Source organism: Lonchura striata, chromosome 3 (assembly GCF_050655825.1).
Source record: "Lonchura striata isolate lonStrDom1 chromosome 3, ASM5065582v1, whole genome shotgun sequence".
Lineage (NCBI taxonomy): Eukaryota > Metazoa > Chordata > Aves > Passeriformes > Estrildidae > Lonchura > Lonchura striata.
Window position 1 is genome coordinate 113,173,896 of NC_140705.1, and position 27,239 is coordinate 113,201,134.

Genomic DNA, 27,239 nt, shown 5'->3' on the forward strand with positions numbered 1-27,239 from the left:
TGTATGCCACCATTTCAGTTTTGCAAACACAATGATTGTATTTGGTTGCTTGTTTCATAAATATATTGGTATTTCTTCCAAGTTGTGGAAATGAGAAGAGATACTTCAAACTCCCTAATGTACTTTTTATGTCAGAATTTAAGCAGCCCCCAGAGAAACTGCTGAATTGTGCTTTGACAAGTGTTATTTAATGCTGTGGGCAGAGGATGTTTGCAATGTTATCCTGGAGGGAGTCAGGTTCTAAGAGGACAGTTCTTGATTTGCTTTCCATTTTTGAATGCTCACTAGTAAACCATTATTTTTCTTCAAGTTTCCTGCACCTCACCACTAAATCAATGGAAGCCGAAATCCTCACCCTTTTTTTGAATAAATGGGGTAACCAAAACAAAACATCTCAGACTCCAGGAGCTGGGGCTTTATGGAAAAGACCAAAAATCAGGTTTCTCAGCCCTTTTTATCATTAGTTAAATACAACCAATCCAAAAAGTGACCTTAGCAGTCATATCTAAACAATAGGAGGTCTCCTTTTCTACACATATACAAAGAGAGATTAAGGACCATTGAAATAAAATCACTCATGTCCGTAAAGAATCATTGACCTTGTTCACTGCTTTTGGGAGGAGGCAAATACAGCAAGAATGAAGTGTTCAGTTATCACAGTTCTGGTATTTGCCAAGCACTTGGGATCAGGTGAATCAGATGAGGCACAGATTAGAGTAGCTAAACATGAATTTCACTCATATAATCAGAGAATATCCCCAGTTAGCAAGGACCCATCAGGATCACCCATCCAACTTCTGGCCCTACACAGGACAGTCCCAAGAGTCACACCCTGTGCTTGAGAGCATTGTCCCAACACTTCTTGAACTCAGGCAGGCTCAGTGCTGTGACCACTTCTTGGGGAGGCGCTTCAGTGCCCCAGCTCCTCTGGATGAAGAAACTTTTTGCCATATTCAACCTAACCCTCCTCTAACTCTGTTTCATGCTGTTCCCTGGGTCACCAGAGAAAAGAGATCAGTGCCTGTCCCTCCTCTTCCCCTCACAAGGAAGTTGTAACTGCAATGAAGTCTCCTCTTCTCCAGGCTGAACTGACCAAGTGACCTCAGCCACCCCTCACACAGCTTCCCCTCAAGGCCCTACACCATCTCCAACTCCTTTGGGTTGTCACTAGCAGCTTTATATCTTTCTTATATTGTGCTGCCCAAAACTGCCCTAGAACCTGACGTAAGGCTGCCCAGTGCAGAGCAGGACAATCCCCTGCCCTGAGCAGCCACCAGTGCTGTGCCTGATGCCCCCCAAGCACTCTATGCTGTTGTTTCAGGCTTTGAGGAACGAGTAACAAGATAAAAGGGTCTGAGTATAAAAAGAGAAACAAATTCTAAGCCTCTGAAATTTTATCTAGTTGGAAATCAAATTTGATGCCTGCACAATTCTCCCCATAAAGTTCCCTAAGGCTCTAAACCGGTGAATGCCTGCACACCATCTCAGACCAGACACTTGGGGCCAAGCTCTTCCCTTGAAAGTCATCTTGACCACTGCTCTCACCTTGTCTTTCCCCAGCTGAGGAGAGAAGAGCAGCAACCATCAGTCTGTTTTCTGCACTTTATTTCTGATTTGTAGGCTGAAAGGTCTTTGTAGGCGCTGCCAGGAGTTTGAGCATTGAGTCTCCCTAGACTAACACCTACAGAGCCAGAGGAGGATTAGCCCCAGGGCTGGCTGGACAGGAGAGATCTTTCATTCTCTGTAGCAAGCCTCAGGCAAACAATCACTGCTTCTGGATCCAGCGATTGAGTCTTTCCCCAAAGTACATTATGGTCCTCCCATCCCATGACCCCATATGATAGGGCTAAAAGCAACAGCAACCTTTAACTTCTCTTTTCCTAGGAGTACCAGACACTACAAAGGCTTTTTCCTCTGTGCTGTATTTACACCTACCTGATCTGTCAGAAAGGATCCAGTGCACACCTTTGACAAGCAAAGTTATCAATCTTAATGCAAAATCTGCACAGGGATTCTCAAATAATTTAAAAATTGTACATATACACAAAACCTGTAACATCTAAAGATTTGCACCTATGCATTCACCCAAAAGGCTCCTGAAGTATTTTCCCAAGGTATTTATTTTTATTTTCTTGGTAACAACATCTTGCCAGAAATATGAAACGGAATATTGGTAACTTCTATTTATGAGTTCATTATGATGTCAAAATCATAGGATTTTTTTTTTCTTCTTTTTTACTTCATATTATCCAATCACAGACTGCAACAATGCAAAATGCAGCCTTTATTCTTTATTTCATTCATTATAGCAAGTATTCTGAGTAGTCCTTACTGACAATCTGATTTCTCACAAAGGAGTATTTGCAAAGTGAAAGATGGATATTCTGTGAAATATTTTACTTGTCATCAGTTTTGTGCTCTTATATCTCAGACTGAGACAGTCCCTGACAGACAGCTTCAGTCGCCAGAGGAAAGAGGAGCAGTTCCTTTCTCAAAGGCTGGACCACACTGCTCCCGTGTGGTTTCTGAGGAAAACAGAACAGGCTGAAATGACTGCTCGACAGAGAAACTCCTCACCCCCTGCTTCTGTAATTCATGCCCTTCATATGTTTCTTAGATGGCACTGTGCATTCACCTGACAAAGTAAAAATGACAGTGGCAAATTTCAAGCAGAGGGGTTTTGTGTTTTTTTTTAAATCCACTGTAACATTAGTGCATGGTTCCTTTGACTAGCTCAACTCTTGGTTATTAGCACATGGCTAAACGTTTCACACCAAAATAAAGGAAGAACTCTGCACCTGCTGGGAAGATCTCCACAGATAGTAAAATCAGGTATTCTGGAAGTCTGAGCCATAAACACCAGCCACAACAGAAAAATGACCTGAAAAATAATTGTATGCTGACTAGACTTTTTCTTCAAATACGCGTTGAGACCAGTAGCATTTCCTGATGATATTTTCCTTTAATTATTACACAGCTAATTTTACATTAATTCAGTGGATTCTTTTCCCATTGATATATATTGTTCCTTCATACCTAAACAATATCTGCAAATAGTGAAAACTGCTATTACTTTTCAGAGTAAAAGTATTTTTTGATCTGTTTCATCAGAAAGGCTTGCCTTCCTCAAAGCCAAATTCAAAAGCTATTTACCCTTATCTGGGGGACATGCAGACAGAAGAGGTGGGAGGTAGGGAGTGAAAGAGACCTAAAAGAAATAATTCTATATAGAAAGAAGCCTTACAGAAGAAACCTCAAAGAAACCCCAAAAGCTAATTCTACCCAACTCCCCCTTCTCTCTGTCTATGGAAAACCAGCAGACTGACAGCTCATATAAATAGAGCAGACGAGTTCAACATGAAGGCAAGAAGGAAAAGAAATTCCTACTGGATTGTGGAAGCAACAGCTATCCCAGAGACTGTTACTGCATCATCTCAGATTGCTTGCAGGCCCCATTTCAATTAAAAAAGATATTTGTGAATCAGACAGAAATGTGGTATCTTAGAACAGAATCAGAGGATCTGTCAGCATCCTGGTGAGTTTACTTTTAACATGTACCAGGCCTTAGCCACAGGCACACAGAGAACAGAGCATAATGAACACAGACTTAAAAGTTCCAATGGTTCGTAGGCCCTCAAAAGGGATGAACAGCTCTGAAGGAGATGTTATGGTGCATCAAGCAAATCCTCCTTAGTTCACACAGTTATTGACCCGAGACATCACAATTATTCCTTCAGAGCCATTAAGGGTCAAATGTGTTAATCCCACTGCCAGCACAGATTATTTGTTACACATTTTAGTGAGTAGGATAAGGAGGATATTATATGGGAGCTGCATGCACTCATCATTTGGAGGCTACCTCTCAGTCTTGATACCAGGGCCTTAGATTGCTGGCAAGACACAACAAGGAGTGGAAGAGGAAATCAGGGCAGCAGGGAGAGGTACAAAGCCACCAGAAGACATGTCCTGTTGGGACAATCCAGCTGCTCTCTTCCCCAGGCTGACTGGCACAGAGCTGGAGAAGAGACATTTTCCTTTTAACTGCACTATGCCCACAAAGCACACAGAAACAGCTGAATAAATCCCTTCATTCCCTCTGCTACAGGGAATAGCCATCACCAAACTTTCCACTGGATTGCAAGGAAGTGGTTTTGTAGCATTTTATCTCTACAAAAGCCAGTGGCAAACAGAGGTTTAAGCAGAGACAAACCTAGAGCTGGACCAGCTGAGGGAAGGAGTCACCTGGAATACTCAAGAAACCCTTGGTACAGCACTGCCAAATAACCAAATCCACAAAAGCTAGCATTTAACTGCAGGACATTTCCATGTGCCTTTCAGACCTCTTGGATGAGCACACAAATGTCTCAGCCGCCTGTTCCAAAAGGTTTGTGCATATTTTTCAAGAAGGGACATACTTGCACCTGCCTTTGTGGGCAGCACCTTAAGGAAGCAGATCATTCCGACTCCAGGAGCAAAACCCACAGTAAAGAAATCAAGTCCTCATCAGCCTCTGACAGCAAAATGCTGATGTGTAGTAGCTGTGACACAGATCACATAAATCAGCATTTCTGAAGTGACTCCTTTCTTCCCACTGCCAAAATTGTCATAACTAGCTATTTCAGATTTATTAAATCTCCATATTGGAGCTCTTTGCCTTTTCTAAAAAAAAAAAAACAAACAAACAAACAAAACAAGAGCAAGAATAGTCAAGGTAGGAATTGCTTGAAATGCCTAAAGATATTTTGAAACTATTGTTTAGGTCTCTCAAATTTACCCATTATTAATAATGTCCTGAAAAGCTATGCTAAACAAATTTAGGCTTACTTGGGGTGATGATTGTCTACTGAACTTGTCATTCTTCCTGAAAGCAAGGATACAAAGTGGGCTATGCAGCAGTGGAGGTACATGGGAACTGTGCCTAACCCCACAAGCTGTGGAACTCTGCCCTTGGATGCAATATACAAAATATTGGAGGTAATAAAGGAAAGTGTCCCCTTAACACCATATGCTCATGACACCACAAAACCCAACCTCTCACAGCTGCAGTTTTCTGCATCATTCCTGTGGCATACAGATACCCTTTAAACATGGAATAAGCAAAGAGGATATATATAAAAATAAATATAAAAATCGCACACAACACGAAGATGAATATAAACCATTTACTGCATCATCTCTCAGAAGACACAGTAAAGGAGCACATAAGACTATCCTGAAGTTCCTGCTTTGCTACTTGTAAGCTGCAATTCCTCATTCCCCAGCAATGCCATTTGTTACCTCCACTCTTGTTGTACATTCCTCTGTCCTGTAGGATATACACATATATGCTAATATATCATTAATATGATAACACAGGGCCTCATTTCCTTGCAATTTCTTAATACTCAGTTGGCAACAGCTGCTTCTGTTAAATTGTTTTCCAGTAGCAGAATACATCCACAGAACAGGATAAAAAAAAAAAATAGTGTCTTCATTTGGGGCTTAAATTGGCCTCAAAAATGTCATCAAAATATTGCTTAAAATATGCATTTTTGCAAAGTGTGGAAAAACTCTTCAGTCTTTGGGTAATTCATATGGGGGAAGGAGAACAGATTTTGGCTATGTACAACCTCAATTTGCATGCAAGCCAAACATTTATAATTTCCTTCAGAGATAACTGAAGATTATAGAGACTGTGAGGGAGATGAGAGGCAAAGGAGGAGAAAAATACAGGAAGACAATGCTTTTAGTGTACACCATACAAAAATTTATATTTACTTAGTTTTGCATATCTTTAAGGGAAAGGCAAATGAGTACTGCAAACCTCTAAGTAGGCTATTGACCTGTGAAGTTAAATTTTATAGCAGCACCAAAACATTTCACAACTCCTGGATTCTCCATTTCCAGCTCCTTTTGTAAAGACAGTGAAGCTCAGATTCATCAAACCACTTAAACTACTTAAGCATTAAGCAAGAGCATTATCTCAACTAATACGTATGCAAGAAGTCAGAAAATATGAGTTAGGCATGCCTTGAAAATATTTTTTTTAATAAATATCACTCAATTGACTGGGAACAGATGTGAAGAATTAATAAATACTAATATGGGGGCTATCATCCATTTTCCCCTCAAACTCACAACCCCATAACCATACTCAGCCACACTGAGAAAACAAAGATTTTCTACTCACTTGTTATGAACAAGAAATTCAAAGCCATTTTTTTTGTGTAACTGCTCTCCTGTGATGGGAGGAAAATTCTTTTATGCTTTTATCTTGAATTCAGTAAGTCCTGTGAGAGGGGATTGTTTACATTTGGCCAAATGTTTTCATATTTGTGCCAATTTTAAAACCACGGATTTGTTCTTTGCAGCGATTATCTATGCTGAGATGATGACCATGTTTTGTGTTATTCTCATCTACTTACAAGTATAACTAAGTTTTTTACTAGAAAATTTCCTCTAAAACCTGTAAGTAAGACAGCATCTTTTACATACAATCCAAACTGAATATAAACAGAGGTAATTGGTAAAGGCCTTTCTCTCTGGCTATGATTATTCACAATAAATTTCTTTAGTTTACCCTAGATGGCAAAACTAGAAACCAGATTGCAGCTTTGTATTCAAATGCTAGTCAAGCTCATGTCACTATTCATAAATTAATCTGAACATCAGTGCCAGGTACATGCTGTTGGGAATGCTCAATGAAGATTGACACTTAGATGCATTTTTAGTTGGTGAAATTACAGTAGGGGAAGGACACTCAAAAAAGGCTGCTCTATGCCTCCCATTCCCTATTTCTTCTTGGGAAACTGAGTCACCACACCATTTTTCCCTTCCCTTTTTAATTATTCCAGGTTCTGGGGCACAGACTGATTCACGCTGCTGCCCAGGTCTAAGCTTAGCAGCACAGTACCAGCTAGAGGAGCTGAAGTATCTATCCCAGCACCTATAAATGTGCCAGGGCAGCAGAGAATTCAGCATGAGCAGAAACCAAAGCCTGTCAGCAGCCCCCTTGACTTCAAAGGGAAGTGGCCTGAAGTAGCAGGGCTACAATGGCCATAGCTGTCTTAAGGATACAGGTAAAACTATGACACAGATGTGTAAAAATTAAGTGTAACAGCTCCCTCAGATGCCACTCAGTCACTTTTTATTACTGAAACAAGTTTCTTGCTTCTCTTATCCACAGAACTGCTTCCTGGTCATGATCCTTTATCATGATATAGTTACTTTAGTGCTTTTGGTCACTGAAATCACCAGTTGGGTGTTTGCTCATGAGAAAATGCTGGTTAGTAAGTTCTATTTTAGACACTAACACCTAACCACATCATTAGCATTATACACGCTCAGCTCCCTCTTGGTGAGCACAGGACCCATTAAACTCCTGCCACAATGACAGAGCAGTTGGATGACCCCATTCTTCAGAGCTTCATATCACAAGAAGTCTCTTCTTTGGTTTTGTCAGATGTTATGGGCAGGCTGGTAAAACTGTTTCCCCAGGACACTCACTTCTCTGGGCTGAGCAGCAAAAATGGCTTGATTTGAGATCTTTTCCTGCTTTCTTAGTTGATCAGAAATTCAAAACAATGCATGTTGTTCCAATAACCTACTTCATCTTCCCTTTTAGTCTTCAAGAAGTCCCAGGGGAGGAAAAAAAAAAAAAAAAAAAAAGTAGAGATTGAACCCTCCTCTCTCCAAAAAGTAATTTTCAATAGAAAGACTTCTGGTGCACACCAAATTATGCACAGCAAACCCCACTGGGTATAAAGCATTGTGTGCACAAGGGCATAAGGCCTCAGAATAAATGTTTCTACATAAAATGTCCCCAAGGAAAGTAGACTACTCAAGTAATCTCTGCATCAAGAGATTTTCTGCAGGATTTTCTGCCTATCACTCCTTTTGCCAACCAGTCCAAATGGTTTTAATCTCCCTTTTCTCCCTGTCACAGGACATAAATGTTTCCACTGCAAGTTCTGAGACTTAAGTGTCACTCGGAGCTGCACAAAGCAGATGCTGAACTGACAAGTTTGCTGAAATTTCTACCAAATTTCTGTGAAATTCACCCATAAATAAAGTCTGTCAACACTTGCTGTTCTACACTGATTGCCAACATCTCACTAGTCTCAAAATAAATACCTCCTACAGATACTTTTAGTTGCCTGGAGTACTAGATGTTTAAATAGACGTTAAAAAAATACAATTTCAAATGTGGATTGATGATCTTTACTCACTCTTAAAGAACCAAAATCCATCAAACAGGTATGAAAGATCAAATCAAAGTCAGTTTTTATCTGTTTCCACTGCTGGACCTCAATGGCCTTCAAACAGCCACCCATTCTGCCTCAAGTTATTTATGACAGCTGCTTTATCATGCAGTTATGCACTCAGTAGTGCATTTCCAGGTTTTCTTAAATCCTAGGCAGAGAGAATAACTCTTCCATTATTTCTTGTTTCTAAATATCTGAAAATCAGAAGCATTCAAAAACTAACTCAGGTTACATAATAGCACTGCTTGAGCAAAATCCAAACAGAATAGAATATATATATTTATATTCCATTTCGAAGCATGTGTTTTTACAGTTTTTAATTATTTTTTCTTAAGAGAATAATGAAGAGTTTTAAGGAGCAGCAGCATTCACTGTTAACGATAAACCACATGTTATAAAATAGGCAAGGAAAGCACACATACACCCCCAACATCAGTTCATGTCTCAAAGCAGGTGTCCAGTGCCCTGACACCATTGCAGACAGGCACACCGACACTGAGTTAGCACTCTGAGGAGCAGTATTTCACTAAAGGTGAGTAACCCTGCAATGCAAGACTGCCTTTACCCAAGTATCACTCATTCAATGGCACCTGTGCTGCTAATCACCTGAAGAACCCACCCAAGGTTTGTAATGAAGGAGACAAGCATCCAGACAGTCAAGAGTTTGCATTTTCTCTGTCTAGGGGCTCATCATACACAGTATAGCCTACCCACTTCTTATTACCAAAGCTGAAAAGTTAAGTGCTTGCAAAATCCCCTATGACAGCAGGTCTATATAGAAAGAGTTGATTTCTGTCTGCCAGTTTTTTAATTTAAGGTATTGCAGCCTTCAAAGTGGGCTCAGGCTATGCCTCTGTTGGCTGGACACTATCAGTCTGAGCAGCCACATAACCATTTCAGAGAGACTCCCAAGCACAAGGGGAAAGACTGACAATACAATCCCACACTCCAAACTCAACCATAAAAAGGCTAAAGTGAAAAAAGCACAGTTCCAGTTCAGCTGCTGATGGACAAATAGGTCCTTTTAGATTAATTGGTCTCACTTGATTGCCCCAGTATTACTTTTAAAGCCAAACTGAGCACTAGCACAAGCAAATGAAGCTGTGCTACACATTGCGCCATTCCCAGTCCTTAACCAGAAGCTCAGAGGCCAAAATCCCATCTCCAGCAAGAGAGGCACAAATCTTCAGATTCAAATTCTTATCTTTCCACTCTTCTCCTCCCATTTGATAAAGCACAGAACATCATTGCAGTCATCTTTTCAGTGAAAGGGAACATTTATTTCAAACATGCAAAACCAGGCAACTTAATTATGACCCTTCTGATGAGACAGTTCCTCGATTTTCTATCAACATGTTCCCAAGCCCATTCCCAGGGGAGCTCAGTGGTAACATGAAGAGCGTGACCGTTTATTTGGCTTAAGGAACACATTAATTTATCTGGCTTATAGAATTTAAACATCTGACGAATGACAGTGTGGTTGATTTTATTCATCAGCTAATTGCTTTGCCACCTGGAGCTGCAGCTTTATATATTCAGCTTATAAAAGATCTGAAAAGGATCTCAATTATTCTTTAATTTGTTCCTTGAATTTAAAGTAGGAAAATCTGGCTTAATCAAACATTGTCTCAATTCTATTGGGATATGTCTAGTTACCTTATAACAAGGTAAGCTTTCATTTAATCATATGATATGATAATTCCCCACTTTCAAGCCAAGTATCCTCTTAGTTACAATCAATTTTCCATTGAAAAAATAAACATTGTCTCTTTACTGAAATCCCTGCAGAGGAAAATAGTCCTTTTAAAGCAACTTGCTGTTAGTACAACCACCCTAGGAATTTTTGTGTTGGAATTCATTAAACCCCCTCATTTAGCACTGACGGTAGATTGTGATATCCTGATTTTTCAGAAATGACTCTTCACACACAGGATGGTTTTTGGCATAGTTGAAAAAGTCTGATAATGAGCATTTGGGCAGAATGGTGGGATAAGCAAAATCTGGGGGTTAGCTTCTATTTTGCTGTATAAAACAATTTTATGTAGCATCCTTTAAAAACTGACTGCCCAATAGTCCTTGTACTTACTTGACAGCAAGTAACAAAGGGGTAAGAAGACAAATCAAACATAAAGTAGCTTTTCACCAAAGTACAGTTAAAATTTCATATTTCCATAAGAAGATAGCACTAAAAATTGTATAATTGGGTCAGAGCCCTGCATAGTCACATAACATTTTCCCACAACACCCCAACAACACATTTGCCACCAGCAGTCCCTTTCCACGTTTTCCCAGAGAAGCCTGGATCTACAATGAACTTTAGAAAGAGTGGATCACTGGCAGCCTGAGTGAGGGCAGTACTATGGAGCTTGCTCCTTGGAAATAGCACCTTAATTTAGGAAGCTTAAAATGCCACCACGTGGAATGTGTAACAAACCTAAGTGTATGTTTGCATAGGCATAACTGAGAGGAAAAAGAAAATGAGGAAAAGGAAAAAAAGGAAAGCTTGCAGAGGAATCACAATGAATTTGAACTGATGGAGTGCTGGCAGATACCAGGCTTAAAAACTGAGGAGTCCAAAGGCTAGTCTTGGTGGAAGAAACATCCTTCTGATGAAAACAGCATGACAGGCACTGGAGAAATAATTAGACAAGGAGATGATAAGAGGACAATCACTGAAACTACTTAAAAGCAAAATTATTTGTACCAAGTCCCAAAACACTCTGGAGCCAGGGACAAGAAGGGAAAAACTGGCCCTGCTAGTGCATCTACACACATTGAGAGCAGCTCATGCTGCAGCCAGAGCACAGAGGGCCACAGAAAGGTCAGTAACAAGAGCAGCAGGAGGAGTTGGAACGAGGGAGCTGACACAGCCCCATCAGGGTGGTGGAATGGTTTGGCCAGATGAACATGCTTAGGAAAGTTCTCTGATGAGGAAGACAACAGAAACTGCAGCTCTACCTAATATGACACCTATTTTGCATCTCTGGCTTTAATAACCTATGATCCAGCTCCAGCTGCCTTTCATTTACATAGGAAGCCCCTGGTTTGCATATCTGGAATTTCATAGTTCTCTAATGCACACTACTGGCATTAGCAATAGTGATTTAGAGTATTAACAGTAGACTATATATTAATTGTTTTCACCAACTGTTTTTATTTTTAAATTTGTTCTTAGATTTGAGCAGTTGGAGCAACTGAGATGCACTAAGCAGGTGCAGACACTGGTGAAGCATTTGGAGGAGAGGATTTACTCTCACTGAAAGTAATTTCTCCAGAAATTCAGATTCTCACTCTCTCTGGAAGACTTGGCAAGCAGATGGAGATCTGCAGGACACAGCATGAATATAAACACACAATGACACTCAGAATTCCAAGGCCATCAACTTGAGTAAATACTCTAGAAAAAACTTGGGATTTTTGTCATGAGACAAATGTTTCTGTATCCAAAATGTTTTGCTCTGGATCCATGAGGCAGGGTGGAAGCATTCAGTGAAGGAGCCTGGAATTTGGCAACATTTCCTTGAGATCTCCCTGGAGCTCTATTCTGTGGGAATGTCAACTTTGTTCTCCTCTAGCATCTGACACACATATGAGGTTGAAGCAACCGCTGACTTCTCAATCAGCTTTGTTCAGTGAATTCAAGCAGCATTTTTAGCACTGAAAAAGTCTTTTAATCAGGCTTATTATGACTTCAAACAAATCTGAGTCTTGGATGCACTCAAGCTACTGTAAATTCCCAGTCTGTTTACTCAGAATTCTGAAAGAGGGGCATATTTCTAAAAAGAAAAAAAAAAACATTTCCAAGGCTAACACCCAGACATATTTTTTTCCTTACAAATATCAAAGACCAAAATCTTTCCTCAATGCAACCTGTGACTTATGCGTCATGCAACCCATAAACCGAACTATAAAACAGCAAAGTCTGAATTCTAACAGGTGGAAAAGTCACAAGAAGAATTTAGACTTAGGCAGTCTGCAAAAACTACGTTTCAAAGCAATATCTGAACGATAAAAAAATTGCAGCATGAGTATACCACCAGCTAAATATTCATTCTTGTTTCCCACTGAACTTGCCTTTTCTGCCAAGCAGAGTAATGCAATGTGACCTACAAAGCATCACAGAGAACAGAAAGTGATAAGGTCTGCCCTGGCTTTTATACAGTGCCAGCATAAGAACAGAGAGGGTTTCTTAAGAGTTTTGTAAGAGTATAAAAGCACTATATTCAACAGAATTACTCCTGGCACATATCAGAAATACCTACCAGATACTTACAACTGCAAAACACTGCAAAGAACAGAAATGAAGTATCCTTTGCTACAGCTTTATCATCTACCAGTGCTTCCCCCACATTTTGAAAATCTGCCAGGAGCCAGTCCTGAGAGTCATATCTGTGTCATGAGGATTCATGTGTTTGCATATGCTCAGCAAATACAGATATCCTCTTTGGTACTCCAGTGTGCTCCTTTGGCCTGTTCCTGTTCTCTGATTATGAAAATAGCAAGGGACAACAGTAGCCCCGTTAGGTTTTGGCTAACATCAGAGAGGCTGTCCTGGCCAGCAAGAAGCATGTACCTCATTCTCCCAAACATATGTCAGCAATCAAGTGGAGCACTCAATTAGAGCTATTCAGTCCTCTCCCAGCTTTTCAACAAATAATTTTTCCTTTCCTTAAAGAATACCTACCCATGGAAAACACATGTTTAATGGGGATTTGAGACAGCATTTCCCTTATTAAAAAAAAATATTATTTTCATCTTTAGCTTGTATTCCTCTTTTTTTCCTCCTCCTTTATCTCTTGCCTCCAACAACTAATAAGTAAATTAGTCCCACCCTCCCCAATGTTTAGAAACTGAAAAGCCTTGAAAGAGTTTCATTAAAGAAAAGAAAACAAAAATCAGGGGAGGGGGGAAGGGGTATAGAGAATTAAAATCAAAATAACTTGTGGAACAGATCTTTTTCCAAAGTTTCCAAGCTCCAAGCACTGCCAGAGAGAGCAATACTTCCCAGGCTCAAATTAAACACCCCTGCCAGTGGTGACCCCCTCTCCTGCTCTGCCTGCCAGGGTGCAGCCAGCTCAGCCTTAGAGATCCTGACAGTGCTGGCAGGAGAAGCTGGCAGCTCAAAGCCCATGGAAAAGCCCATGGAGCTTGAACATTTTTTTTTTTTTATGAAAACAATAATTCCACATAAAAGCAGAGACTTAGTAGAGGGATGTAACTGCATCCCTCTGCTCTCTGATTGAACAGACTGTACTTTTCAGCACATCTCTTAACTTTAGTATAGCCCAATAATATCAATAGTGTAACTGTGAGGGGTAATAATAAATTAATGGTATGAGTACAGCCTCATCAGTTTCTGTTTAAGCTCAGAGTTCCTGTCTGTTCAACTGCTTCTCACACAGAAGACATGAGAAAAGATAAGGAGAGAGGAGAAAAAAACAGCTGGGAAAAAACATCCAAATTTTCTCTGCCAACCTCATATCACAGCACACAGAGGCAGCTTTCCTACCAGCAGAGACATATAACTTTAATTCCTTGCACAGAAATATCATTAAAATAGATATATCCTAAATGAATACCACAGCTAGAATTTTACTCATGAATTCAGGAATACAGAGCTCACCTCCAGATTCCGCTGGGCTGATCAGAGGAATTGATAATTTTTCCAGCACCCCTCTTTTGAGAGATACTATTATTTCAAGCCTAACAAACCTGTCTTTCACCCTTCCCACTCTTACAGAGGAATAGATTTATCCCTAAAATAAAGCAGCACAGGAAAAAAAAAAAAAAAACATTATCAAATGAGTTATTTCCAGTAGAGGAACACAGTTCTATGAATTCAAAAAAATCTCTCGAAAAAGCAAATGTTTATTTTATGTCTACCTTACTGTGGATCTTTGTCAGAAACCTTGTTACCCCTTGATAAGGTGAGGCTGAAGACTTTGGAGGGAACAAAATCTAAAAACTTACCTGTATCCTGGAGAGAAGAACCCAAGAAAGGCTAATAAGATCATTTCAGCTAAAGCAATAGACAGCAGAGAGTTGGAAAGGCAATGTTAGTGCATGCACACAAGTCATGTCAGTATTTTGCAGCAGAAAGAATAAAACTCATGATCCTCATGCTATACAGCTCAGATCCATTACATTCATTTGTGGGTGTGATGTTATTAATTAAGAGGAACAGAAGTGGTCAGGGAACAAATAATGAGACTAGAACCTACACAACCTACCAATGCATAAAAAATAATCTATGCCTGATTTATTCTCAACAACAAACTACATTTTAAAGATAACTGAAATGAGGCAAATCCTACCCTAAGAAAAAATGCAAAAAGAGCTTTTGTTTTTGTTGTTGGGTGCTTGCAATATAAGCCAAGGAAAGTGAAAGCTGTGACCAACTCTAGACAATAACCTCAAGTACAGGATACTGCCACATGCTGGAAGCATTCAAATAGCTGCTTTTTCATGAGGTGATCTGAAGTTCAGCCTCCCACCTCTCAAACCAAAGGCATCTGTCCTCTGGGGTAATTCCATCTCTGTTGATTATGTTCCATTTTACAAACCCTGCATGAATACCCAGAGATTAAAAAAAATAAAAATTAAATATTATCATTTAGAGAAGGCAATGGAATGATTGAGTACCTGGTTTCATCTTTTTTTTTTCAGTCCTCTGAGAGAAGACATATCAATAAAAGAATTCCAACTGCTTTCCACTGTGATCTAAACTCACTTGGATTTCATCCCACAAACATGGGAAACTAAGCTATCATTTCAGCAGTCCACACAAACCTAATCTTGAAAGATAGAGCTCCCTGAGATCTGTCTTGCCCTAACTCTACTCAGGCTAGTTCCCACACTGTCTTTAACCTTGCCATATTTTCTATCACTGCAATCCCCTTCCCAAAGAGTCAGATTAAAATACTTCCAGGCATGGGAAGAGCTGTCTCTCGTGTTAAGCAACCATGAGCTGCTTCAAGGCTTTAATCTAAAATTGGAAAGATACTGTAGGGAAAAATCTCACCTCTAGGAAAGGTAGGTATGTCAGACAGCTCTCAAACATACTGCTGAAAATTACTGTTGCATTCTATAATATTAAGATGTAAATTCACACAAGCCTGCTGGATTCCTCTGCTGTGGATCTACTATTCAAACTATCTGTTGATTAAGCTAGGAGGAAAACCATTATTTCTTCTTCATCTCTGTACACATGGAGAACATTAAGACAAATGTCACATTTCAACCCTTTCCTTAATCTCCACAGATCATAACCATAGGCAGAGAGCCTAATTTTCCTCCAGCACATGGGGGTTAAAAAAAAAAAATTGAAGGTGGTCACACTTAAGTTAATGGAATTGTACCCTTATAAAACTGGTTAAAATAAACTGAGCCCCGAATCAGATTTTCAATCTTAAACAGACTAGCAAAAACTCATGCAAATCACAGTCCATGGAATGTATGCAAGAGCTGCCTCATCAAACCAGGATGCTGTGTAGAGATAACATGACACTACAACCATGTACTTGGTTACAACAATATAGGCAGCACTGTAATTACAATAATGACCTCCCAGAGCTATTGTGTCTTTTAATTAAGCCTTTAAGAGTAGGCATTTGCCACTTAATCCTAACTCACTGTAACTACTGCAGCATATCATCTACATTTTCACAAAGAATTACTGTGTCATATTTCTGTCAAAAAGATGAAAGGGAATATTTTAGTTCAAGTGGCATTTACAGAATGAAACCGTATGAAATAAGTGGCCCATAGATGTCCTTTTAACAGCACTTCAGACCAAGTAAATGCTTCTGTTCCCTTTCTTTCTCCTACTACTCTGCATCTTCCCAGGGTAAACTGGGAGAGAGCAGGCAGGAGGGGCTACACAGAGCCAATATCACACCTGATTACATGGATGATAAAGCTGTGACAACAGATTTTAACCAGAATACAGCACACAGCAGCAATGCCACAAACTTACTGTTTTCCAGTTTCATTTAACTCTTTACCACTCATCACAACCAAAACAGCAAATAGTTCTTATTGGTGCCCACCAATTCTGTCTCTGCTTTCTCTGACTGGGAAAGCTTTCCTGAGATACCTTTTGATTCAAAAGTACTCTCAGCTAAAGTAATATACAATGCAAAGGAGTGTCCTAATGGTATTTTCAACACCATTAACAAATTGTTAGAGGTATTTTTTAATAATGGCTCCAATAATGAGGAATTCTTTCCAAAACCATGCATGTGAGTATGCAGAAGAGTTTCTGTCTGTTATCTGAATGGCACCACTGTTAACTCACACAGGGACACTGAGCAGCTCTGTCAGCCCTACTTGATTTTAACAGACTCAAAGGCACCGGTGATGAGAACAATTTTGTGCTTGTTTATTTGAGGGGTTCTTATTCTAACTGTGGAAACCCGACTCGGCCCAATTTCCACATCTTTTCAGTGTCTTCTTTGATATGAGTATTTTCATTCCACTATATTATTTGCTTCCATCAACTCAAATACCACATCCAAACAGGCTGATGAATGAGAAGAATTAAATCAAAAACTATGGAAGTAGTAGGGGAAGTTAAAAGTGATCATTAGCCCCTTTTGTGTTTCTGCATCATCACAAAATACTTTCAACACTGCCTTGCCATGGCACACCAGAAAAGAAACAAAACCAAGAGTTTTTTAAAGTTTTCTCCACACACAAGGCAGGGTCTTTTAATCAACAGTCAACATCAGTTTAAAACATGCACTCTGATCAATGTAGCCTTTCCAAAAGCACATGCCAGTATCTTACCAGATTTGGACATCTTCTGAGCCTTCTATTCTTTCTCCAAGGAAGTGTATTCAGTTACTTCCCTGGCTGGCCTGTAAAATACTGAAAACAGAACATTGTTTATATTAATATGCTACGTGAATGACATATTAACAAAACAAAAAAAAAATCTTTTTTATCTCCAGAAACATGAATTTCTCTTCTGCAAAATCCTATTTTGTTATTGTCTTTCAGACCTTTGTCATGCTTGTTCTACCCTTTTACAAGATCTTCCATGAGCCTGAAAAATACTCACTGTTCACATCACAGGATAGATGTCAACTGCTGCCTTAAGTTTCTTCTTTTCTCCTTTCCTACCCTTTGCTGGAGTGTTAAAATCGTATTACCTTCCCAAGCTGATCTCAACATTAATCCACAATGGATTACTAGAGCATGAGAGGAACTGATGCTGAGTGGCTCTTTTCTGCCACTTCAGGTGTAAGTAATACCGCTATATCAGGTACACAGAGGCAGCCTCTTAGCAAATTATAATCTCCTGCCCACACACATGCAAGCCTACTGAAGTAATCAAGGCTGACACTGACTGGTAAAAACTTGAACAAAATTACGTCACATTATAGCACCCAATGCTTGATTCATATTACAAACCAAATTTTTCACACACAAGTGGAAAGACTTGCTGATAAATGCCTGTTGCCATGGACAAACTACCTGTAGAAAAATAGGTGTTTGAATGGTTAAAGGTGTTTGAAATGGTTGACAAGCATGTGTGGTTCATTTCTGCCACTTCAAGAAGACCTACTGTATTGTGTATGCAAATGCAATATTTTCTCTTTGTAAGGAAGTAATTCAAGCTCTTTTAAGGCATTCAGAAGGGTCTACAAGATTGGCCTATAGACATCATTGGCTGGTGGGGCATCATTCAAAAATATTCACAGCTTCCTTCAAGCAATAACATAAACAAGATCTTTTATTTTGTGACTGGATCAAGGATAGGAAGGAAAATGACAATACCTCTTTAATTATTTGGCATCTAAACAAAGGAAAACAAAGATCAAAATAAAACTTCCAGTATTTCTGCTCAGTACAAGATTTTGTAGTACACTGAAACTGTTCAGTTTCATTTTTTGATTAATTCCTTCTTATGGGCAGATAATTTTAAAATTAAAACTCTTCAAAATATCCAAAAGCTCAAAAGAAAAACACTCTGCATTTTCTAAATGAGAGGCATTACTTCAGCATTTCAGAGTGCTTCTCTTTGTGTTCCTGCTTTTAAAGAATGACCCACCACCTCATGAGGATACAGCAACGTGATAGACACATCTCAAATTACTTCCCTAAGGTGAGAGAAAGGAGGCTCAGCCCTAATGAACCAGCCCTCTTGCCAACACTTTTGCATATCACCCCTTAACCAGACCCTTCTCTGTAGGCTTGATGTGAAAAGGTCACTGGCCTTTTATCTAGAGAAGATAGACCCTGCAAAGTCCAACCAGCTCTTCATTTCATCTGACACCAAAGCAACAACCTCTGCCTCAGTGCTACAAGGCAGGCACCTCCAAATGCCTGATCACACATCCCTCTGCTACAGCTTGACAGGCTTGCAGTGTGAAGGATGTGTTAGAGCTCATTCCATTTGGAAAAAGAACATCCTTGACTGATGAAATTGTATCTCTCTCTCTCTCTCTCTCGAAAATGTACTAAGCAATTGGAAGTTCTTCGTGACAATTAGAATCATATCCCAAAACTTGTCATGGATTTCAGCAAGCTTTGGATCAAGCACATGTATACCAAATGAGACTGTTCGGGTTTGATTTCTTGGAGGAATTTAGGTTGAGTCTGCAAAGGTTAAAATAGGTTCAGGCAGCATGACTGACATGCTCTCATACTTCCACACCTTCAGCAGCATGGATTTCCTTCCCCACACAGACAATTACACCTCTTTTTAGAACTTGTTTACCAAATAGAATAGTATTTTATTAATAGAATTCTCATTTCTATGCAGGATATATTTTTTTAATACCACTGGGCTGAATTGATCTTTCAGATACTATTTCTAATCAAGGTCTGAGACAGTTTATTTGAAAGTCATCCCTGAAGTGTAAAATGTGTATCTGTACAAAGATGTCTGAATCCTATTCTCTCATTGCAAATAACCTTATCACAACAAATAACCTTATATTCCCTAGAAACAGAAGGATTCAAATTTTGTTTTGTTTTTAAAGATCTTTTTCTTACTGTTTTGGGAAAAAACATCACCAGGAATTCAGTTGGTCAAACCTTTCTGACCACAGAAGCATCTAGCTCCTAAAGAAAAAAGGAAAGCAAAAGTCCAAACTAAGCATATTACTAGTAGCAAGAACTGACAGATTCATTCAGGCCCAAACTCAGCATTAAGTTCAAGGCATCATGAATGGGTAGGGAAGGTGGTGCATTTTTGCTGAGGAGAACACAAACCCTGTGCCTTGTGAAAGCTGTGCAGCTCACCAGTGAGAGCAGAAAAGCTGGGGAATGGTTCCCCCACCCCCAGCATTCAGTGGCACACGTTGTTATACACAGAACTGCTCTGGGTGTGCAGTGAGCTAACTGGAAAGCAGACAGAAGCAGGTACTGATAGCACACCAGAACATATTGTCACTGCTAGAGCCAATGCACCAGCACCGAAGCTGCCAATTATCCCCAAGTCACTGATACATTATTTTTTTAATCCCAGAGAACAATCTATTGCTGGAGGCTTTTTCACACCCATGACTGAAGTATCCCTGGTGGCATGTTGACTAATTAAGAGCAAAATCCATCTCTTGATGAAATAACACTGCCATTGAAAGAGATTTCTACAGTTAGGAAAAAAAAAATTGTTTAATCAGGCTAGGAGGAGCAGCATCCTAACACTTGCACTAAGCACAGGAAAGAGGTCTACAGCTAGCAATTAACAATGATGAAAAGGACAGTGATTTAAAGCATATTGCCATGACATTTTTATCAAAGTAAATGAGTTTGCTAGGCCCAGCGGCTGCATATGCTTATTGTCATTTAATGTTTGGATAGCAACACATCAGGCACCGGGTATCAGGAGGTGCCGAATTTAATAAGTCATTTTGACACTGGCGTGAAACGAACAAATCAGCATTCTGAGGAATGTGTTCACACTCTGAGCAGACAGGCAGACATCCTAAGCATGTGAGGTGACACCAATCAACAAAAAAAATGGGAGGTGGGAAAGAAAGGGAGTGAGAGATGAAAGCCAGGAGAAGAAACAGGCAGCGATACTCCGATGAAAAACTAGTTCTGTCCTGTCTGCTGGTTTGCCTGGTTGGTGTCAACAAGGCAAATTTCTTTTCACTAAGGCTGAGATACACTGCATATCTTCAATGGCATAAATCTCATGTATTATTTAAGCCCTACATGGATTATCTCAAATGAACTAAAATTAATGTCACGGAAATCTTTCAGGACTTTTCATTGCTTTAGTGGCAATGCAAAATTCCTGCCACGTGCACAGTTAATCAGAGCTTGTTTTTGAGCACAACAAGGCTGGCTCTGCACATGTACTTCGAGAGCCTCTCAGACACTTTCTCCCCGAAGCCCAGAGGAGTTGTGCCTGTGTGAGCAAGCTAAGGCTCTGGCTTTTCATGACTTTCAAAGCACTGGCAGCAGTTTTGATCCCAGCTCCTCTGCCCTCTGCAGATTGGCTGTTCTCTCTGTCCCTCGCCTTCCAGCCCTATTTATATTCTCTTTACCTCGGGGTTTGTCTGCAGTGCAGAGGTACCTGAGTTAGCTATAGAGCTCCCCAGCTCAGGTGCTGCTGTGGATGTGGTTGTGGTTGTGGTTGGATGTGGAGCTCAGCACAGACTAATTTACCCCCACTGTCCCTAATTCATTTAAAGCTATTTTAACTAGGTCTACCTGGCAGACTCGCTCCCCACCACCATGTCCCTGTCCTCACCTCTTCACTTCCAAATATTCAATATTTCACCACCAGTCTTTTCATTAGGTTTGTCTACTTCTAAATTAAGATTCAAAACCCAAAAGAATTGTTGGTACAAATTCAACAATCCATTTGCAATTTGAGATTTATCTCCAACTGTCTCTTAACAGGGCTAACAAATTTTCTTCTCAGTCAGTCCTGAATGCCTAAAAATGCACATAAAAAAAGTCTTGGAAGACAAATGTCATCTCCTTGTCTTGCAGAGCATCAGAACATTAATTAGGATATGATAAAACAACTATTATGATAAAGAAAAATGAGGCATTAAGGAATATAAACTAGAATAGGAGCGGCATTAAGGAGACGTGGTGGAAAGAGAAGAAAGGAGAGAGATGAAAGCATCCTGTTCATGTTCTGTTGATTTCCAATCCACATAAGTGAGAATAAATCTACTTTCTTCACATACACCATTTAGACTTACTCCCCTTCCCAATTTGGACTTGTGCTCTTCCCCATAAAAGACTAAAAATTTGAGTTGACTGTCAGGTAAATACTTCAACAAAGCAAGAAAGAAAAAATAATTACTGGAACCCAGTAATTCTATCAACCTGCATAATCCACATTTGATGAGGACAGGACAAAATTAAGGATAGTTGCTATTTTTCTGGGCTGATGGGAGGTCTCAAGAGAATAGTGTCAGGCTTGCAACATCAAGTAAAAAACAGGCTGAGATGATCTGCTTACTTGTTAGAGGAACTCCCCATCCCCAGACACTGCTGCACCTAATCCAGTCATGGATTACATTAAAAAGCTGGTGGTTATGCAGCTTTTATCCCTTCTCTCCCTCCCCAAAAAACAATGAAGAAAACAAACTAGCTTCAGCACTGAAGAAGAAGAAGAAGAAGAAGAAGAAGAAGAAGAAGAAGAAGAAGAAAAGAAGAAGAAGAAGAAGAAGAAGAAGAAGAAGAAGAAGAAGAAGAAGAAGAAGAAGATAAGCATTTGAGCCATGAGCCTCCTGCAGGAGATGGTGCTTTGTGCCCTGGGGAGATGGAGGGCACAGCACTTCCCACTTCAGCAGGGTCATGCTCACCAAATTACACACAAGTGGGGCAGAGCCTGCAAGTCATTTCACAGGCCTGAGGGTTTGGAATTCACTAGGCTCTCTCTGGCAGCACATGACAACTCTGGGTTAATAAAGTTAAAAGTGTGTTATATTGCTTGTTAAACTTTCCAATAAGCACTGAAACAAGAGCAAGAGGGGCTCTGGGACCACAGAAATGCCAGTAACAGGAAGAACTGTATACAATGCTGGACAGGGAGCAAGAAATGTGCAGCTGTGAAAGACCAGGGGAGCAGGATTATTGAACATGCAGTCTTGCAAGTGCATCTGAGCCATCCAGCCACAACGTGCTACAGAAGACAGAGGGGAGCTATCGCCCTGATTCTTAAGATTTTCTAAAGCCTTCTGAGTTTACATTCTGTTAGAAGACTTCCCCACACATTTTATATAAACAACATATTGTTTTGCATTCCTTCCTGAGGGTGGAGGAAGTTGATGTACTGGTGGTTTGTCCAATGTCTTTGGAGAGGTGGCCCATTCACTCTCCAATCCACTGTCACCTTTGGGAAAGTATAAAAGTTGGAGTCAGCAAATAAACCTTCTTCTTTTTTACCTCACCATCGCAGTGGCTCGTGTTGTGCTTTCTCGTGTCCTATAGCGACAGGGATCACTGGTGCTCAGCTGGGTATGAGAATCTTCTCATGGCCCAGAATACATCCCCCTCCCAGGATTTAGCTGGCTAAGCAAACCTTTAGCTGGCTGAGCTCAACATCAGCTCCATCACTGATAAGAGCTGCTGTGAAGAAAGCCAGAAGCAAGGACCTGCCCCTCAGTTCCCTTGGGAACCATTTTTAAGCTGAAGCTTTACCACAGATCTCCACCTTTGCTAACTGTCAGGGAGCAGTGAGGAGGGGGCTCTGCAAGGCATAGGAAGCTGGGAACAAAGAGAGCTAAATAAAGAAGGTTCCAGATTAATAAAACTCCAGCTCTGACCTCACCAGCACAGAGCTGGAGCAGAAATTGGTAGGTCCAGGTCAAGATGAGGGCAAGAAGCAGTGATCAGTCAGACACAGTCCAGTGATCACACAGCAAATGTGCAGTGCTGGGGCACATCTGATGGCAAGCAGGAATGCCATCAGCAGGCACTGGCCCAGGTCTGGGCAGAGCTGTGTCAGCACGAGGCCATGGCAGACACAGCTCTTCATGGATGTCGCAGGGCACAGGCAGGGCCAGCAGTGAAACCTCAGCTGCACAGCTGCTCCCAAAGGAAAGGAGGGCCTGGCCAGCACTTCTAGCTTTCTCCACAAGAGATATCATCAGTGAAGGAGCTGACCTTGGACTGTGCCAGCCAAACTCTAAGCTAGCCAGATGAGCTCCCACCTGTGCCCAGGTCTGACAGCTTGGATGCATCAGTTGTCTCTCACTGCTACTCACGAGATACAAAGGAGGGCGTTATGGACCAGCCCGGCTGCTCCACTGCTATTCAGTGCAAACTCCAGCAAGGCTGAGGCAAAAGAGAAGAAAAATTGCTGAAGGCAAAACCAATGTCTGTTACAGCTAAGTTTAAAGGTCACATATCAGCTGAGGAAAATAAGTTCTCAAATCTCTGAAATGCAGTCTCTTCGCTGCGACCACAGGTTGCAAATGTTTTCCAATTTCCTTTAGTGTTCAGAAGCCAGCTCATCTACATCCTAAGTCGCTGCAGGAAGAGGAGCTACAGCAAAATGAAGAGGGAAGGCTTCTAAGACCTACATATCCCCCATTCTTGTTTAACTTTAGGGGGCAGGGAGAGAGCTAACTATGGATCCAAACTGAACATCAGTTTCTTCTTTCATCCTACATGGAGGAGGTATATCCAAACATCACACCAACACCACACCTGTAAGCAGCAGTTTACACAGTCCAATTTAAAATTACTTGCATCCCCTGGAATGTGTAAAAGGTACAATAAATTTTTTACTGTCTGAAACTATAATAGACTTTTCCCTCTTGGTTTTTTCTTCCCACACTCTCTCCTTAGACCTCACAGTTCAATGTGTGGGCAGCAGAGCATTTTGCCACCCAGTCACATTGCCACATTGCAAATTAATATCAGGCAGCAAAGGCATAGCAGTCCAAGATGAAAAGATGCCTTGGAATCCTTCATATTTAGTTAATATATTTTCCTTCCATTTAGTTATGCTGGCACTAACTCCATGCCCAAGAGGGCAGTGCAGCTCTGGCAGGCTGATGGGAGGCTTCTTGGTTATCTGCCAGACACAGCAGGAAACTCATGGCCCTGCAGAAAATTTTTTCCTCCCTGTTCTGTGAGCTGATGCTGCTGAGCTTTAAATTCAACACTGTCCCCGAGCCTGCATCACCAGAGCTACAATTAGGACATGCTGGGAGTAAATGCTTCAAAAGAGACCTAGGACAGTTTAAGTAGGCATCTTCCAGCTGGGAAGGAGTACAAAATGTACAGATATATCCCTTTGCTTCCAGATTAAAATTAAATAGAAGTGATACCAGAAACACTTTCCAAAAGACTTGTGGAGTCTGCAAACGCCTCTACTTTGTTCTGTGTGCACTAACCTATTTCGTGCCTTCTTTTTAAAACACTGGTTCTTCTCTACTCCTACATAGTTTGTTGTTCTGTTGCCTCATTCCAGTCGTGTTGCACCTGCTAAGTATGCTCTAAATCAGGGACACCACCCAGAGAGCTCAAGCTAAATAGGAGCAGGAGAACTAGGCCCCAAGGGAGATTTACCCCCTGCATCTTCAAGCCCAAACAACTCTATCACGTCATTCTTTCAATTTGAGGTGGAGAAACCAGAATATTAAATCACATCAAGAGATGCCCAAGCATGTCTGATATTTTTGCCTTCTTTTTTCCCTTGGCCTACCATAAAAAGAAAAAAAAAATCAATACCAGTTTCTCTGTGATTGATAAAAAAATCTTATATGATCCAATGTTGAAACCAGTGACAAGTGAGCCATGTCAGGGAGTTTGTTTTACTTAAACAGGTACCACAGATGGAACAGAGAGTAGCTTCCACTTTTAAAAAGAATGATTCAAAATCAGTAACAAAGCCACTGAATTATGAAGCCCAAATATATCATTGTTTGAATGTATTAGGTATTATATCATAAAGAGAAAGTTAAAAAGTGGCAGAGGGACACCTTTATGGTCTGCTGTTCATTTCCCAGTCAAATTAGAATGAAAGCTGCTTGGTTTCTGTCCCAGGCTTGCAGTTTTTGGAGCCCCAAGCTGCAGTCTGGTCATATATGACACAACAAGGTTTGGCCCATTTCTAAGGAACAATAGATTCAAACATAGTGAGCTGGTAAAACACTTTCATGTTACTGCTACAAGCAACCTGCAGATATTAGTTAAAACTTCTTTCCATAAGGACACTGCCAAGATAAGAAAGGTCAGTTTAGAAGCATCTACCTGTTGAGTCTAAAAGCAGAAGACAGACCCTCTTTAGTGCTCTCACCTCCCAAAGTAAACATCTGCTGAGGGTCTGGGACAGTTATCAGCTGCTACTCTGACCTCCACAGACAATTTCACTGCTCTGACATTAGCTGAGGAACTACACCACCCAGCAGAGAGAGGACAATGATAGGAGAACAGAGCTCACCAAGAAATGGAAATTACTGATGTATCTGTCATCATCAAAAAAGTCATGAAAAATGAAAAGCAAAAGGATAATGCAGCCTAAGTAATAATACAAAAAGGCCTTTCTATTCTTTTCCTCTAGGTCTTCTCTAGCAAAAATAATTTCGTTTTCTAAAGATCATGCCCAGGCATTGCTAATGCACTGCCTTTTGCAGTACCCATTGGAGGTAAGAATGCATCACTTCTCCTTTCTACTGAAACAGGCTGGGAACTGCCCTGTGTTCTTGAATTTTTCTGCTGGTTTAACTTTGCTCTTTCATTTAAAATATCTTTGTTTTCATGGATATTTCATGCTGGCTGAGGAAGCTAGATGATGGGAAATTACATTTTAATGATGAGTGCACAAAACAAAACAAAAACCTCATATGGCAACAGAAAGGTCAGAACTCTGAGTGGAGAAAGCCAGCATCCCACACAGCTGCTTTCTGGGTTCTAAAAAAGGATCCAAGTTAATGTTGTACTAATTATACCCAGGTGTAGAACGAGAGCTGGTTTTCATTTCTTTTCAATTCAAACCACGGGACTGGTTTCCAGCCTAGATTAATTTGTCCAGGGGTCCTTTAAGGGGTGTGGTTTAATTTGAATCTGGCTTCAGTTTCAGGGTTCCCAGCAGTGGCACGTCTCTGAACTCTTATCAAATTAATTGGGCACTCATGCATAACTTGATTGGGCACCCATGCAAAAATTAATTGGGCGTGCAAGCGTGAAGAAATTGGGTTCTCATGCATGAATCGATTGGGCAGCGATGCATGGATTAACTGGGCGTGCAAGCAAGAGCTAATTGTGTGCTCAGGCAAGAGCTGATGGGCACTCAGGCGTGAAGAAGCTGGGCGTGCACGTGTGAATGCAGAAAAGCCTGCGCTTTCTGCCCTTCGCCCCTTGAAAAGCACATAGCAACTGCTTCATCATCTGCCCATTATAAACTCTACTTTCAACATCATCACAACCTTAATACACACTAATTGCAAGTTCTACTCTCAGCCCCTGGACCAGGCAGTAGGAATAAGCCCTGTGTGGTGCACACTTTGCCCAGCACAGCACTACAAGCACTGCTCATAATGAACAAGGGTCTCCCTTCTGCGCTGAGCGCTTGTTAACACTTCTTTTAGCAGCCTTCTTTTATTTTAAAATAAGAGACCTTCAGCTCCACTCCCCACATCTGCCATGTGCTTCTGGGTTCCTCTGGAGATCTGTTTAAAGGACACAGTGAGTCCCTCCACACCCCACAGCACAACAGCTTTCCTGGAGTTTCCCAGGCACACAGACTCTTCTGAATCCCTGGCTGTAAGCCACTGGGGCAGGGGCTCAAAGCTGACCCCATCCTGTCCTGTCTCAGTCACCTTCCCATCCCTCAGGGCCTGGTTCCATTAGCCTTGAACTCTCCATTTTCCTACTTGCTTACACACTGTTTGCACCTACCCATCTAGACATGAAGAACGTACACCACAGAACCCCAAGTTTCCAATATCACAATCAATACTCCTTCCTAGGTCTTGAAGTCACTTAAATTATTGCAGTCCCAGGCCATGTCAGACTGGGGTGCTGCTTGCATTCTTCACTAATTACTGTAGTGCATGAAACAGCCCC

The 27,239-nt window shown here is 40.8% G+C and overlaps 1 long non-coding RNA gene across 2 annotated transcripts in view; it reads right to left on the bottom strand.

Moving 5' to 3' along the window:
- Nucleotides 1–27,239, bottom strand: part of LOC110484889 (uncharacterized) — a 194,420-nt gene that overhangs the window by 123,921 nt on the left and 43,260 nt on the right. Inside the window, exons 1-2 of one of the 2 annotated variants that reach the window (XR_014954056.1) lie at nt 17,305–20,822; nt 17,031–17,111 (exon numbers count right to left, since the gene is read on the bottom strand). This is a non-coding gene — a long non-coding RNA (uncharacterized LOC110484889). Of the gene's footprint in view, nt 1–17,030; nt 17,112–17,304; nt 20,823–27,239 lie in introns of those variants that run through there. The other variant, XR_014954055.1, reaches the window with a different exon arrangement.